Genomic DNA, 18,038 nt, shown 5'->3' on the forward strand with positions numbered 1-18,038 from the left:
CCTGGTCAGCAGGGCCTGTGATTGCTGGATATCTATCTATCTATTTTCCTAATTAGTTACTCGATCTAACCATCTATGGGACTTAACATCTGAGGTCATCAGTCCCCTAGACTTACAACTACTTAAACATAACTAACCTAAGGACATCAGACACATCCATGCACGAGGCAGGATACGAACCTGCGACCGTAGCAGCCGTGTGTTTCCGGACTGAAGCGCCTATAACCGCTAGGCCACAGCGGCTGGCCTCGTCTGATCTTCAGCATTATTCTGTAGCACCACATTTTTCACAGCTTCTATTCTCTACTTGGATGAACTGCTACTTGCCCACGTTTCATTTCCCCACAAGTCTAAAATCCAGACAAATACCTTCAGACAAGACTTCTCAACACTTAGATTTGTATTCGATGTTAACAAATTCCTCGTTTTGAAAAATGCTTTTCTAGCTATTGGCAGTCTACTTTTATATCCTCCCTACTTCGGCATCATCTGTTACATTGCTGCCCCAATAACAAATCTCATCTACTACCGTTACTATCTTATTTCTAGTCTAATGCCTTCAGCATTACCTTGTTTAATTCGACCACATTCCATCATCCTGCTTTTTTGTAGATGTTCATCTGATAAGCTCTTTTGGAAATACTATCTGTTCCATTAAACAGCAGTTTCAAGTCCATTGCCCCCTCTCCCAATATTGCAATGCCAACATCATATCTCAAAGTTTTCATTTCTTCTCTCTAAATTTTTGTTCCCTTTTCAGATTTCTCCTTATTCCCCTTTACCATATATCAGCGTACAGGTTGAATAATTTCGGGGATAGGTTACAAATCTATATCACTCGCTTCCCTTTCATGTTCTCTGACTGTGGCCGAGCGAGGTGGCGCAGTGGTCGACATACTGCACTCGCATTCGGGAGAACAACAGTTCAAACCTGCGACCGGCCATGATGATTTAGGTTTTCCGTGCTTTCCCTAAATCGCTTCAGGCAAATGACGGGATGGCTCCTTTGAAAAAAGCCCACGCCCGGCTTCCTTCCCTATCCTATCTAATCCGCTGGGACCGATGACCTCGCTGTTTGTTCCTCCCCCCCCCCCCCCCCTCCCGCTCCAAATCAACCAACCAACCATTGACACATAACTGCTGAATTTCAAATAGCATATTTCAGTCAACATTGCCAAAGTCAGGTGATACTTCGCTAATCCATAACAATACTGCTATTGCAAACGAGGAGTTCAAGGTCAGTGCAGTGTTATCTGTTAATGTATTTCTAATATGGATTGCGTATTTGAAACGTAAACGAAAGGACGCATAAAGGAATTTATGTTTTAGAAATCCCTTTCTTAGTTACTTTTGTACCGCTTCCTCTAAATGTTGCCTTCACTCAGCGAATTGAACACAACGGCGAGGAATTCTGCACTGATCCCTTTTTAATACTGGTAAGAGTTTGTGCAAGGAAATGGATCACAGAAAGCAGTGCTGATTTAAACGGAAGACTCCAGCCAGTGAACACAGCACAAAACGGTGTGGGATATGGCCTCATGGTGTAAAGGAAGTTTCATGATATGTACCACAAAGCAGAAAACTAATAATATTTAACACTCTATCGTCTGTACTTTAATCCCGTACCGACTACTAATAATAGAAGAAGTACGAAGTTTAAAGTACTTAGGGTTTGATGTGTTTTTCTGCGAGAGAATAGAGATTAACAATAAAATGGTGTATTTCAAATGACGTATAGTACAATTAACAGGGTATTAATAAGAGAAACACAAAAACCAACCCAAATTTGGTGACGTCAGGCCCCCCTGTTAACTAACAAAGCTGCGAGGACTGGGTAATAAATGGGTCACACCAAGGGAAGTTAAAGGCGGCGAGATGAGATTTTTAAAAATTGTGGTGTGGTCTTGTCTTCTCAATAGTAAATGAAATCATATACGGAAGGAGCTCGAAACCTGTAACATTTATGATCGAAAACAGGACATTAAACTAAAATGTAAATAGCATATTAAATGAATGGCTAATAACAGATTCCAAAGATTTTACTACGGTATAAGACAACTGGACGACGAAACGGTAGGACTACTTCCATTGGAGAAGGAACAGGTCCACAGGACCAAATCTTCAGGATGATTATGATGGCTCTAATTTTGTACCGAAAGGGACATCAGTATAAATGAAAAGTTCAAAATTGTGAATGTTATACGATAGGAATGTATTCCTATTGTAACCCGTTTCCGGCTTACAAGATCATCATTAGACTATGCTCGCCAAAGAGGATACAGTACTGGTGAAGAATATCGAAAAAGGTAGTAGACATAGACAGTATAAATGTCGTCTCTGGCAATACAATAGTAACGTAATCGAGATGACGTGAGCAAAGAATTACATTCATCATATAAGATATAAATGAACATCGATCAATTAACGTTTTAATACAAATTTAACTGGAACGGGCAGCCTACGTGATATTTATTTATTTTCTGCCACTGACTTTTGACCTACATTTATTGTTACAGTTTTAAGTTGTGTACATGCATACTACTTTATAAACTGAGGATACTGTACAGTTATGTTACGTTAATGCGTTAGAGCACAGCAGCTATGTGTCTTATGGTGATATGCCAGTGTGTCAAAATACTATAACTACGTTGGAACTATGATATAAGCTACATCTAAATTCAAATAATTAAATGGTCTATGCTCTTTTACGTTCCGCATTATTAAAAGCGCTCAACAATGCATTATTCAAAAACAATGTGAAACACACGTTAATAACTTCCCAGTAAAGTGCAGACATTACTTAGTATCGAGACTAGTATCGCATAGATACTGACTGTGCTCTTACAAACTTATGGTATCCCATGACTCGTAATTTCACACTGATACGTATTAAATACAATGCTCCTGCGACTGCCTCACATCCACTGTAATGTAAACGGATATTACTCTAAACAAACTCATTGTGTTCCGACGACTGTGATACAATCTAGAGGGGGAACACATTAACGATCTTATCAAACAAATTACCCGAGAAATCCTGAGACAAAACACATACTTTTTTTGTAAATAATAGATTTCAGCTATCAGTCGTCCTTTTTAAATTTTTTATTGGCAGATATAGATTTCAGCTAACAACTAGCCATTCTCAGTGCACTATCATTTTTGATCAATGCATGTAATGCCTGTTGGTCGGGCTTCGTCTACAGTTCACTGAACACTCTGAACTGTGGACGAAGCTCGGCCAACAGGCATTACATGCATTGATCAAAAATGATAGTGCATTGAGAATGGCTAGTTGCTAGCTGAAATCTAGATATGTCAGTAAAAAAAAAAAAAAAAAAAAAAAAAGAAACCCGAAAAGGACGACTGATAGCTGAAATCTATTATTTACAAGTCAAAATAACAGTCGCTGAGTGCAACAGCCTTCTGACATACATATTTGATACTGCAGATCTTTTCGTCAAAAGAACTGTCGCCCACCACGTTGGGGGAAAGAAAGTATCGTGAAACATCACGAAATGCATGGAACTCTTCGCATCCTAGGAGACCAGCGTGTATCTTCTGGCTTCGCAACGATCCCAGCAAACTGGGATGTATCGAATGGAGTACGCTAATCGAGTGTCTTAAAAGATGTCCTTCGGCCTCGTATTTTTTACAAAGTCGCAGAAATGAGTAATTACCACCACCATAACCACCTCCACCACTAAATGGCACCTAAAATCCATGTCAAGTTGGAACTAAGTGTCAAACAAAAAGTTCTGTTTTTAGACACGACATTCATACCGTAGTAACGCCTACAAATGTGTAGCTAGTGCTACCAAATGAAGTTTGTACGCAGCGATGAGGGCCACAGAGTTTCAAATTATGTTTGTGAAGGTTTGCGACTGATCTGTACACGTACGTAGAGCATATGGAAACACTGGACAGAACCTGTAACAATTGTTATTGTCTTTGTAGAACACAAAAGACAGGGGGTATTTAAATAAGTCGGCGATTTTACTGAAATTTCTTCATGGATGAAATGTCAACAGATACAGAAGCCGTATCTTCTGTGCCGCAGTTTAACAATGCCATTACTATTCATGAAATACGTTAATAATTTAGCACATGGTATTGGAGCACATGATCAGATTAGCTACAAGAGAGTTTTATCCGAAGACAACTGAAACACTATCGAATTATATGTAAACAAAATATCAGACTGGTGCGAGAAATGAAAGTAAGCTTTATATAAGTGCCCGCGATCTAACGCGCTGCTTCCCGAGCGGGAAGGCGTGCCGGTCCCCGGCACGAACCCGCCCGGCGGATTAGTGTCGAGGTCCAGTGTGCCGGCCAGCACACACACACACACACACACACACACACACACACACACACACACGCACACGCACGCACACAATCCGCAAGTTTTAACGTAGAGAACTATAAAACTGCACGTTTCACGAAATGTAAAAATGTGGTAGTGTTTGAACGCACAACTGAATCACAACACTGTATATACTTTGGAACAATAAAGCACAGAAATAGAAGTGGAGCAATCACTTCGGCCAGCTGTACATAAAATACTAGGGAGGAATTGATTTATTGGTTGTGTACCGGGAAGCTGCACTTAGTCTATGAAAGAGATCCCTTGGAAATCACTCGTGTGACCCACTCTGGAACATTTTTGTGTGTCTGGGATTCGTATCAGAAAAAGTAGGAGAGGCATACAGACGAGGGCTGCAGCTTGGCTAAGGTGAGAGTGAAGCACAAATTCTGGAAATCTTGACTGTCAGGCACTTTACGATTGACGCTGTACATCTCGCGAAAACTAGCCCATAAAAATTTTCTTCAGCTGTACATCTCGCGAAAACTAGCCCATAAAAATTTTCTTCAGCCCCTACATATCGATCCCTTAGGGACTCTGGCGATGCAAATAGATTAATTAAAGCCAGTGCAGAGCTGTACAGGCAGTCATTCTTTCGGTTTTCCAATCATGAATGGAACGAAAGAAACCTTAGAGTGTGGTGAAATAAAAAGTGTCGAGTGCCTCGCACTTTGCACTGACTCACAGAGACTGGGAGTAGAACATTTCCAGGATGTTCGGGCCCCGTATGAGGGGCACGCTTTGCTTGGCCGGGCTTAAGTTGAGGCAACGAAGTTGTTCGAGACAATCTTTGCACACACTTTTCTCTTCTTCGAAACATACTGGAGACTGCGTTGAACACTTGATTAAGAGATGTTGCTCCATCGTGATTTGTGAAACAACAACGCTGACACACTACGGCCGCACGTCCACTACGTAACACTGCCTGCTCACAGCTGACTGACGGAATGCACATTGATGAGTCGAGTCGGTAGCGTGCCACCTGATACCACTGGTTCCTTGCCACAAATCAGTCACCGAAGAATCCTCAACCGCCTCTGAATCTTCGTCGAAAAAGTTTTAAACATGTATACAGACATATTTATTTTGTGGAAAGCATCAGATACAAATAGCGAAAAAGAACCTGGTGTGACAGAAACTGCTGAGTTTGTGTGGCCCATGAGTGTTGCAGAGTCTGTGGTCATTCGGTTCCTATTAATGAGAGATGAGTTTACAAAAAGACCACCTTGTTATTAAATTTTTTTTTCATATAAAAACGCCAGTCGATAAACTGAACTGAAAATCCATTCTTCACGTGGTTTTGAATAGTTAGCTGTGTAGTAGCTACAAATTGTTTCACTGATCTTATTTAATATCTGTGTCTGATTCATCACAGTCAACTCTTTGGAAGTGCTCCACCGTGCAGAAAGCGCCGGATTGCACCACTTCAACTGACATTTGCTAAATTTTCTACATCACCTTTGATTAGTCGGTTGTAAATTTAGGAAATCACCATCAGTAGTGCTGCGTTGATACTGACAAGGTAAGAAACGAGGTTCTCCGCAGAATCGGTTAGGAAAGGAATATGTAGGAAACACTGATAAGGAGGGGCAGGATGACAGGACATCTGAAAAGACATCAGGAAATAACTTCCATATACTGGAGGGGGGGGGGGGGGGGCTGTAAATGTTAGAAACTGTAGAAGAAGACAGACTAGAATATATCCAGCAAATAACTGAGGAAGTAGGTTGCAAGTGCTACTCTGAGAGGAAAAGGTTAGCACAGGAGACGAATTCATTGATGGCCGCATGAAACCAGCCGAGACTGATGAAAAGGATTGTTGCTTATCTACATGACAGAAATAAGGGACGGAAAGTGGCTCCATATCACAAAATTTCCTCATAGCTGTTATTATAAGCAGTGATTCGTGGCAACCTCTCATGTTCTGACGAAGCTACTTAGTGATGGCTGAGTCCTGTAGTACAGTTGCACAGTCATTGTAGATATATCGTGTCGCTGGCGTCGTTACTCAGAAGTAGCGTATATCGCACATTATTTCACATGTCCCCACTGTCAGACAGGTGTCCTTTGGGTTAAGATAAGGATGCGGAATAGGACGTCGCAGTGTCACACGACTAACGACCCACAGTCTTGGCTAGGGACGTCCAAAAACCGACGTATATTCTAACTGCAGTGCCCCAGGTCTGTATCAGGTATGAATCACATGTCGAAGTGCTAGGGTCATAGTCACCAGCAGTACAGGAGTAGCTCAAAAGATCAAGTAGGAAAGTTCATTCGGTCCTAAGGGTAGCGTGTTTGGGATGCTCGTGGTCAAACTACATACTGAGTACAAATCATCACTGATACCGAGCGGGTGTGACACTGGGCTCAAATTCGGAATGACCGGTATTCACATCTCCGTTCGACCATTTAGATTTTAATTTTCTCTGGTTTCCCTAAATCGCTTAACAGAAATGAAAGGAGGGCTTCTTTGAAAAGAACATGGACCTGTTTCTTCACCAGTCCGACTTGGAGCTCCAACTCTCATGGTATCATACTACGTATGTTTACGATGTCATCTCAAGCACATGTGTCTCCATCAACGAACTAAAGGTTGTGGCTGGAATAGAAAGGACGACTTTCTTTACAGTGCCTGTAGCTCACTTCCAGGAGTTGTATGACACGCAATGTTAGCTGCAACATTCAGAAGACGTGCTTTGTTGGTGCTGCACATTTTAGCAATTTTGACCGAGATAAACTCACGCTACACTGTTCTTCTTCAGCACACCAGAGTAGAAGTGTGCGTAGGAACAGCCAAGTGAAAAGTCAGTGCAATTCGTTTTTTTATAAGTAAATGCCGACTTCGGAATTTTCTTTTGCGTGAGAACGCATGTACAAGATTCGTGAGTCACTATGAAGTTCTAGATAGCATATTTTACTGCCCGCGTCGCTTCTGCATAAGTTTCCATTGATTGTATGAATACCTGTTCGTTCTGTGATATACTGCGAAACTGCGTGTGCCACGATAAACTCGTACTGCTATCATCAATTGTAGGCTTCAATTTAATTGTGATCTTTTAAAATATGAGAACAGTAGGCCTGTCCTCGTTGAAAACGATCGTTCTGTAATTTAAGTGTACAATTACGTAAGAACTAGGTTAGTTTCGAGAATTTCGGAAGTCTTACAAAACTATATTTTTTTAAGTTACAGGTACGAGTGTTTGGATACATAACTTATCTCCTGGCACATCAGCGTTTGTGATTCACAGTTACTGCCAAAGAATACATCACCCCTGAATTTCATTGAACATCAACACGAATAAACGCGCGTTTTCGAGAATTTTCGGAAGTTAAAACTGCCCTTTGCGTAATCTAAGAGTAATTTTTAGTGAATCAGGGCTTTTAGTTTAGTTACGTAGCGGATATTCTAACAAATTCTGTTACATCTAGTTTTCCCTCAGTGAGAAGTGGTCCTATTATTACCAACACTTATTGCAAATTAATTCTGTTTTCGAGTTTGCTAATAAATATGATTAACTTCAAAACGTTTTAGGAAACTACTAATTTTTGCCACAGGTTTTTGTGTGGCCTTAATAGAAATCTCGTCTTGTTTATTTGCTCCAGTTCTTATAGTGAATGAGCAATTTCTTAGCTCAGCAAGTTATAGGATAATCAGCGGGTTTAATTCAAAATTATTTGTTCACAGCCCTGTAATACATTGCACCAGCCAAAACACAGCGCCACTTTGAATGCTGTTCTCGAACACGGGATGAGTTGGTCGACCTTCGTAAGCAGCTGGAAATCGCTCTGACTGCTGCTGAAACGATTGGCAGCTGCTGCGGATCGGTGTGTTGGAAGAGCTACCAAGTCGTGTACCTGTGATACCTGAAGTGTTATCCTCTCCTGTGGATCCTGTCTCCCCTGCAGAACCTGCCAGATTTGTCATTAGTACATGGTGGACAGGTCTAGGGAGAGATCGCGGTTTTGTACCGACCCCACTAACCAACAAGCTTGAGGTGCTGTCTTTCACTGAAATTGAAGCTGAGCCAGTGGAACCCACTTCACCTGTTTCGGGCAAAACTTTTCTGTCGTGTGTAAGAGTAGGCAAAAGCAAAAGGATAGGGTCTATTAATCGTTAACTGGTCAAACATATTGCGAATGATGGTACTCCTTAAGGAAATGGCAGCAAGGGACAGGAAATGACACCAGGGGCCTCATTGAACATGCTGCAGAGGCTATCCTAGCAGCCATTAAGGGAACAGGGTGCGAGCGACTGCTGATTGTGCGTACGTTGGAACAAATGACGCCTGTCGTCCGGACTCCGGGGTCGTAATGGCAGAGAAGATTGAGAAGACCAATCCTGTTCATGAAGTTTCACGAAGACCACAATTTGCAGCATTGTCCCATTGTGGGTCGAGTGGAATGACTGAACCAAAGACGTCATATTTTCTGTGGAAAGCTAGGCTGCGACTTCCTGGACTTGCGCCAAAGGGTTTAGAACTGTAGGGTATCCCTATATGAGTCAGGTGTGCACTACACGTCAGAGGCCACTACACAGGTAGCTAGCTGACAGTGTGTGAGGTGCACACAAGGGTTTTCTCGATTAGGCGACCCCCCCCCCCCCCCCCATGTAATCCAAATAACGGGAGCTGTAGGAAACACAGATGTATCAGTGTGAGATCGAAATAAATGCCTCCCACAGGCGAGAGTGTTGACATCCTAATGGTTAACTGCCGAAGCATTTGCAACATAATGACAGAGTTTGAAGCGCTGTTAGAAAGCCCTGAGGCTCACATAACAATGGGTACAGGAAGTTGGTTGAAACCTGAAATTGATAGCAGTATGATTTTTGGGGAAAATTTTAGTGTATATCGAAAAGACAGGCAAACTGGAAATGGAGGGGGCGTATTTGTCGCAGTAGGCGAGAAACTCAGAAGCACCGAGACAGAAACTGAAGCTGCATGTGAGACGGTTTGGGCAAGACTCAGTGTCAGGGGTGGGCACAAAACGATAACCGGATACTTTTATTGCCCACCACTCATCTACTGATGTAGCCGAAAACTTTAGAGAAAACTACAGTTCTCTTGTACACATGTTCTCCAATCATCGATGGAGATTATAATTAACCAGTAACTAACTGGGGAAACAACAGCTTTTTTAGTGGTGGGCGTCATAAGATATCCTGTGTAACATTAATAAATACCCTCTCTGAAAAAATCCTACAACAGACGGTTAGGAACCACACTCGTAATGAAAATATGTTGGATCTGATGGCAACAAATCGACCTGACCTCTTTGAGGATGTCCACGTCGAAACTTGTATCAGTGATCATGATGAGGTTGTGGCAACAATGATTACCAAAGTACAGAGGACAACTGAAACAAGCAGTAAGATATATATGTTCAGTAAACTAGATAAAAAATTCAGTATGTCATATCTCACTGAGGAACTTGAAGCTTCCAGCTCAGGGCAGGAGCATTTAGAGGAACTCTGGATCAAGTTTAAAAGAATAGTTGTCCACGTACTGGATAAATATGTACCCAGTAGAACAGTTCATAACGGGAGGGGACTTCCATGTTATACAGTTACTGCAAAGAAATTTCTAAAGAAACAGAGATTACTGAATAATAATTGTAGACAGGGCTATAGACAGAGAGATGCCGAATGAAACGCGTTTGGCTGTCAGGAGAGCAACACGTGACGCCTTCAGTGACTACCGTAGCAGAATATTGTCGAATAATATTTCACGAAACCCAAAGAAATTCTGCTCTCATGTAAAGGCTGTTCGTAGCACCGAAGTTAGTGTCCAGTCCCTAGCGAATGAGACAGGAATCAAACGAAAAGGAGAAATGCTTAAATTAGTTTTCAAATGTTTCTTTACAAAGTAAAATCCAGCAGAACTGCCCCACTTTAATCCTCGTAACAGCCAAAGGTGAATGAAATAAGTATTAATGTCAGTGGCGTTGGGAAACAGCTGAAATCGTTAAAACTCTACAAATATCCAGGGCCCGATGAAATTCCTATCAGATTCTGTACTGAATTAGCGACTGAGTTAGCAACTCATTTAACTATAATCTACCGTAGATCATTTGAATAAAAACGTGCCAGATTCTTGGTTCAAAATGGCTCTGAGCACTATGGGACTTAACATCTGTGGTCATCAGTCCCCTAGAACTTAGAACTACTTAAACCTAACTAACCTAAGAACATCACACACATCAATGCCCGAGGCAGGATTCGAACCTGCGACCGTAGCGGTCACTCGGTTCCAGACTGAAGCGCCTAGAACCGCACGGCCACACCGGCCAGCTCCAGCCCGTACAGATTCCGAAAACATCGATCATATGAAACCCAACTCAGACTTTTCTCACATGACATACTGAATACTTTGGATCAAGGCAATCAGGTAGATGCAATATTTCTTGATTTCCGAACAGCATTTCACTCAGTACCACACCTACGCTTTGGGGTATCAAGTGAAATTTGTGACTAGATTGAGGACTTTTTAGTAGGGAGGACGCAACATGTTATATTGGATGGAGAGTCATCGTCAGATGTAGAAGTAACTTCAGGTGCGCTCCAGGGAAATGTGTTGGGAGCCATGCTGTTCATGTTGTATACTATCGAGCTTGCAGACAATATTAACAATAACGCCAGACTTTTTGCAGGTGATGCAGTTGTCTGCGATGAAGTATTGTCTGAAAGAAGCTGCATAAATATCCAGTCAGATCTTGAAGATTTCAAAGTGGTGCAAAGATTCGCAAGTTGATTTAAATGTTCAGAACGAAAAGAACTTAGTATACTATGGCTATAATATCAATGATTCACTGCTGGAATCGACCAATTCATAACAATATCTGTATGTAATACTCTGTCAGGATGTGAAATGAACTCATTACACAGACGCAGTTGTGGGAAAAGCAGGTGGTAGACTTCGGTTTATCGCTAGAATACTAAGGAAGTGCAATTAGTCTACAAAGGAGACTGCTTACAAATCTCTCGCGCGGTTCATTCTAGAATATTAGTCACGTGTGTGGGACCTGTGCCAAATAGGACTAACATGGGATATTGAACGTATACAGAGAAGGGGAGCACGAATGGTCACAGGTCTGTTTGATCCATGAGAGAATGTCCCAGAGATACTGAAGGAACTGAGCTGGCAGGCTCTTGAAGATAGATGAAACTATCGCGAGGAAGTCTATTTACAAAGTTCCAAGAACCAGTTTTAAATGATGACTGTAGGAGTATGCCATAACCTCATACGAATCACTCTCATAGTGATCGTGAAGATAAGATCAGAATAATTACCTTCACGCACAGAGGCATTCAGATATTCATTCTTCCCACGCTCCATAGGGGAAGAAACCCTTATAACTGGTACAATGGGATGGACCTTCTGCCATGCAGCTCGTGGTGATTTGCAAATTGTAAAAGTAGATGCAGACACAAAATTATTGGCAGCATTTTGTCTTCTTTTGATCCTAGAATTTCTCCTGTAATGTTCATTACAAATATATAGAAACACCCTGTTTCGTTTTATTCATGACGTGGAAATATTTTTATGGCATTTCTAGTTGAAATTTTTGTCGAACACAGCGAATCGTTTCCCCAAGTCGCTAAGGAATGTGTGCGACAGTTCCTCTGAAAATTACGCAGACGAGTTCCATCCCTATCCTCCCCCCCTCCCCCCTCCCCCGGCTTATTTTCAGTTAACGACGGGATGTTACAGACAGTGGACTTTCTATACCTAAATGTAATGAGGATAATTCAAAGCCCTATTGGTACCAGTATTCTTCAGAGAAACTTGGTATATCTTGTGGCCTTACACCGAAATCGAATGAACTGTATATTGTAGGGAGGGGAAGAATTATTTCTATTTGTAAGTGTTTGTGTGCGCGCTGTGTTCACCGAAGAACAGTACTTTTTTGCGCTATCAAAGGTGATCCAATTTAATACACTGTTGTACGACTTACGCCAAAGTTACTACAGTTTTGCGAAATACGTTTTAAGAGCAATTTCACCAAAAGTAGTTGGTAGTACATGTTTTGTTGACTGCCCGTAACCATGAAAAATATGTCACGGTAGTCTTCTTTACGATCGTGCGAACGTACAGTAATTCCACTATTGGCCGCGACTTCACACGTTTACTTTTTGTGTATGGCGTCAGTCGTGATCGCGTGACTCATTTCTATAAACGTTCCGCGGCTTTTACATGCCCGCTCGTAAATCTAAGGTGCCGAAATGAAGTTTCCGCTGTTGGCTCGCAGTAACAAATCCCTTCCTTAATACCGCACAGAGGGAGATGTATAGGCGGCACTCGTGTTGTACTAATATTCGGCCAAATTGATCGCTCGCTGCTGTCACCGCGACATGTGGTGCTGCTCGCCGGAGCGGTAAATAACCATCGATATTTCCCAATTAGCCGCCCGTAAGAGGCAGACGTGGCTGCCGAAGGATTCTGCTGCATATGGTCGTGCAAAACCCTGAACGCGTCCTCCTTTCGTACTTTTTTTTATCGCCTCACGGCTCTGTAATCTTTGTTTTTTTTCTTTTTTATTCCTTGTGCTGCATCGTTTCCCCGGCGCTTGTCGTGCGCATTGCTCACGCCATATCAAGTCCGGCCATCCACTCTCGGCTTTACGAGCCACTGTCGGCGATCATGGCAAGGCACGCTGTGAAACTGTGAATCATATTTCCTTCTCGGTCTCCGTTTAAGTGTTGAAGTATAGTCGACCATGACAGAAACACAGCATTACGCTGTACATTCGCACAACATATCCTCATTGCAACAGGAATAGATATCTTCTATATTACACATGTTCTTTGCATATCTTAGTGCTAATTGTCAGTATGCAGAAGGAAGAAGTAGTCATTTCCTTAGTTCGAGATGAAAATTCATAGCTACATGTTAATTGGTTTTACAGCCCTGCACTCATTTGTCTCACAAAATTTTCGTGTATGCTGCTTGGTGTAGTTAAGGCAACCACAAAACTATATATAAATGAAAAGTTTGTCTGATATTTTAGTTGATTAATATTTGAAAGTCTTCTGCTTTTGTAGTTTAACCAGTCACGAACGCGTATATTTTCTGATGACTGTTTCAAGCTTTTTTGATAATAGTTATTATCTGTTATCGTGTTAATATTTCTTCTGATGCTGGTTTATTGCTGTTTATCTTGTCGATAGTAATAATTATTACTCGTATTTTGCAACTGGACTTTTTTTCTTAACCAAACATATTTCTCTCAGTTTTCTAGGGACGCTCATAGGTTTTCAGTGCTAATGATTATTGTATTTCTTTTCTTGCCGTAAATATTTTTAGTCTTTTAGTTTAGATATTTCGCGTTTCTTAACAGAAATGCTACGAGAAATGATCTAAACTAAATAATTCAAAATAAAATATATGAAACACTGCATATCTTAACTAAACTCTACAATAGTAATATGAAGCAAATACACGTAATAACAGTTTCTATGTACAGAGCTGAGGACGCATGTAATAAATAAGTATTAGTAGTGTAGTGTGGTCTAGGCTAGCGATTCGATGCAGCACTAATTTAGAGCGTGAACGTTTACGGAGTGGAATACCGTACCGTCTTAAGTCTGTGTTATTTTCTGGTTGTTAATTATCACCAATTGGAAACCAGCAAAAGCTGGCGAAGGTTTATGTGACGTCTGATCCTTTATTTTCAGCAGGTGAGAAATGAGCAATAGAGTTCAAACGTGGCTGTACTTCTTTTGCTGATGATCCACACGACGGTCTTTCAAAAACTACCAGCACAGTTGCAGTCAAAGAGAAAAGCACATCGCAGTATCGGATGATTAGCGATTAAACATATACAGGGCTGTTACAAATGATTGAAGCGATTTCATAAATTCACTGTAGCTCCATTCATTGACATATGGTCACGACACACTACAGATACGTAGAAAAACTCATAAAGTTTTGTTCGGCTGAAGCCGCACTTCAGTTTTCTGCCGCCAGAGCGCTCGAGAGCGCAGTGAGACAAAATGGCGACAGGAGCCGAGAAAGCTATGTCGTGTTTAAAATGAACTCACATCAGTCAGTCATAACAGTGCAACGACACTTCAGGACGAAGTTCAACAAAGATCCACCAACTGCTAACTCCATTCGGCGATGGAATGCGTAGTTTAAAGCTTCTGGATGCCTCTGTAAGGGGAAATCAACGGGTCGGCCTGCAGTGAGCGAAGAAACGGTTGAACGCGTGCGGGCAAGTTTCACGCGTAGCCCGCGGAAGTCGACGAATAAAGCAAGCAGGGAGCTAAACGTACCACAGCCGACGGTTTGGAAAATCTTACGGAAAAGGCTAAAGCAGAAGCCTTACCGTTTACAATTGCTACAAGCCCTGACACCCGATGACAAAGTCAAACGCTTTGAATTTTCGGCGCGGTTGCAACAGCTCATGGAAGAGGATGCGTTCAGTGCGAAACTTATTTTCAGTGATGAAGCAACATTTTTTCTTAATGGTGAAGTGAACAGACACAATGTGCGAATCTAGGCGGTAGAGAATCCTCACGCATTCGTGCAGCAAGTTCGCAATTCACCAAAAGTTAACGTGTTTTGTGCAATCTCACGGTTTAAAGTTTACGGCCCCTTTTTCTTCTTCGAAAAAAACGTTACAGGACACGTGTATCTGGACATGCTGGAAAATTGGCTCATGCCACAACTGGAGACCGACAGCGCCGACTTCATCTTTCAACAGGATGGTGCTCCACCGCACTTCCATCGTGATGTTCGACATTTCTTAAACAGGAGATTGGAAAACCGATGGATCGGTCGTGGTGGAGATCATGATCAGCAATTCATGTCATGGCCTCCACGCTCTCCCGACTTAGCCCCATGCAATTTCTTTCTGTGAGGTTATGTGAAAGATACAGTGTTTAAACCTCCTCTACCAAGAAACGTGCCAGAACTGCGAGCTCGCATCAACGATGCTTTCGAACTCATGCTGCGCCGAGTGTGGGAGGAACTTGATTATCGGCTTGATGTCTGCCGAATCACTAAAGGGGCACATATCGAATATTTGTGAATGCCTAAAAAAACTTTTTGAGTTTTTGTATGTGTGTGTAAAGCATTGTGAAAATATCTCAAATAATAAAGTTATTGTAGAGCTGTGAAATCGCTTCAATCATTTGTAATAACCCTGTATAATGTGTCCAGAATGAGATTTTCACTCTGCAGCGGAGTGTGCGCTGATATGAAACTTCCTGGCAGATTAAAACTGCGTGCCGGACCGAGACTCGAACTCGGGACCTTTGCCTTTCGCGGGCAAGTGCTCTACCAACTGAGCTACCCAAGCACGACTCGCACCCAGTCCTCACAGCTTTACTTCTGCCAGTACCTCGTCTCCTACCTTCCAAGGTCCCGAGTTGGAGTCTCGGTCCGGCACACAGTTTTAATCTGCCAGGAAGTTTCATATATAATGTGCCTGACACTATGTGTATTAAGGAAGACAGATTATACCTGAGGAATTAGCTTTGGAAAGCTTTGTGACATTTGGGTTGCCATGTGAATGTGAGCGAAAGCAAACTAGCATTTCTGAGTAACGTGTACACTGTTTTAACAGCCAATGAAACTCATTCTCTTCGCCCATTTGTTACCTTCAGTGAGATGTAGATCCATCACTTCACACCGCAATCCAAACAGCAAACAAAGCATTGGTTTGATTGTGTTCTTGCATATAAAAAGCATGGGGTTGAAGATCCAGAAAAGGTTATGAGCAGTTTTTCAGAGATGATGAAAAGATTCTTATAGTGACGGGAGAAAGTTAATTAATAACTTCTGAACTTTGCTAGCTTTCTGAACCGCCTGGATGAAAAAAAGGGTTAACAACCTAGGATTGCAAAAGCATACACTCATATTTATCACATTTATACACGACAGTCATTCTCTCCACTAAGGTGCTTTATTAATGTGTGAAATGACGGGTGTCAAATACAAAAACTGGCATACCTACCCTAATCACCGGATGTGGTACTCGAAGACTTCGACATTTTCCTGACATTCGATTTTAGAAGTTTCTTGAGTCGGCTGTAGCTCTTCTGCCAGCGTTAAGGAGCCAGTATGGAAATCTTCGAAAATAACCACTCCTGAAATGAACCTATTCATTAAAATACCTTAGAAAAAATATAAAGATTTAAAATGGAGCGCCGGCCGGTGTGGCCGTGCGGTTCTAGGCGCGTCAGTCTGGAACCGCGTGACCGCTACGGTCGCAGGTTCGAATCCTGCCTCGGGCATGGATGTGTGTGATGTCCTTAGGTTATTTAGGTTTAAGTAGTTCTAAGTTCTAGGGGACTGATGACCACAGATGTTAAGTCCCATAGTGCTCAGAGCCATTTGAACCATTTTTAAAATGGAGCTATCCGCCCAAGGCAGTCTTACGCTTTCAGGAAGAGAGCGTTTCCCCGTGTCCTCGTACAAGGCAAGTAGGCTAGATATCCTTCAAAAACAAATATGTCTGACATGTCAAAGCATGTTGGGGTATGGACTGGCGTTAAGGGGCTCCAGAAAGGATCAAAATCATGAAAAGTTCAATTTTTACTTTTTTACGTTTTCTGAATCTGCAGACTATTAGCTTTTAATATATATATAATTTATTCAATTACGAAGACTACAACTATTTTTAAATTTTTTTTGAAATGTGTTCTACATGGGCGTGACCCACTGTGGTGCTGTTAAACTGCTGTCAAATGGTGTTATTATTAACGTCCGTGTTCATCAGGTACATTTTAGTGATGTGAGATAAGGTATGTGTTGTGGCTAACCTGTGATGGTTCAATATATATCGCTGGTGTGATTGTCGATTGTTTCATGTTTATTTACTCTGTCGTTATCTCGAAAATATTCGTAATTAATTCTGTTTCTTGAGTCTCTGTTTTGTTGAAGTATAATAATGAGTAGAAGTAAAGTTATTAGAAATCCTCTGAAGGCTTTTAAGAAAAGGAGAAATGTTGGAAAGCGAAAGGTATGTGTTATTACTGTAAACAATAAAGACAATGAAAATCCCCAACATAGCTTGTGTCCCAAAGAAGAAGACAGTTGGTGTAAATATAACAAAGGATTTCTAACTGGTGAAGTGTACACTCATAAGCATAGCCTGCCTCATGCAATAATGGAGGTGATAAAACCTATTTTCCGAGACTTAGCAGCACCTGAACTGTTGAAAAAGTGTATTCACGGAAAAACTCAAAACCCCAATGAAAGTGTAAATAGTGTTATATGGTCGAGAATCCCCAAGACTGTATTTGTTGGAATAGAAACACTTCACTTTGGTGTGTATGATGCTGTTGCGACTTTCAATGATGGCAACATTGTAAGGTGCAAGGTATTTAGAAATATGGGAATGAAGATAGGTTCTAACATGGTACGAGCGATGCTTGCTTTAGACAAGGAACGCCTTCGGGCTGCAGACAGGGCTGTAAAGAGTCTAGAAATACAAGCAAGAGTAAACAGGAGGAGGAACAAGAGGAAGCTGGAGGAGGAGTTTGCAGAGGATGAAGATAATCCATCCTATGGACCTGGAATGCACTAAAAAGTTAATCCAATCTTTGTCGCTCGATTCCCAAAACTTTTATTTTCTCATACTAATTACATGTTTTCTAAGGATCTTCCAAACATATTTGTTTCAAACTTTCAGTAAATGTTACACAGTACCTTCTGCATAATTTAAC

The sequence above is a fragment of the Schistocerca serialis genome, chromosome 6 (genome assembly GCF_023864345.2).
Source record: "Schistocerca serialis cubense isolate TAMUIC-IGC-003099 chromosome 6, iqSchSeri2.2, whole genome shotgun sequence".
Taxonomy (NCBI): domain Eukaryota; kingdom Metazoa; phylum Arthropoda; class Insecta; order Orthoptera; family Acrididae; genus Schistocerca; species Schistocerca serialis.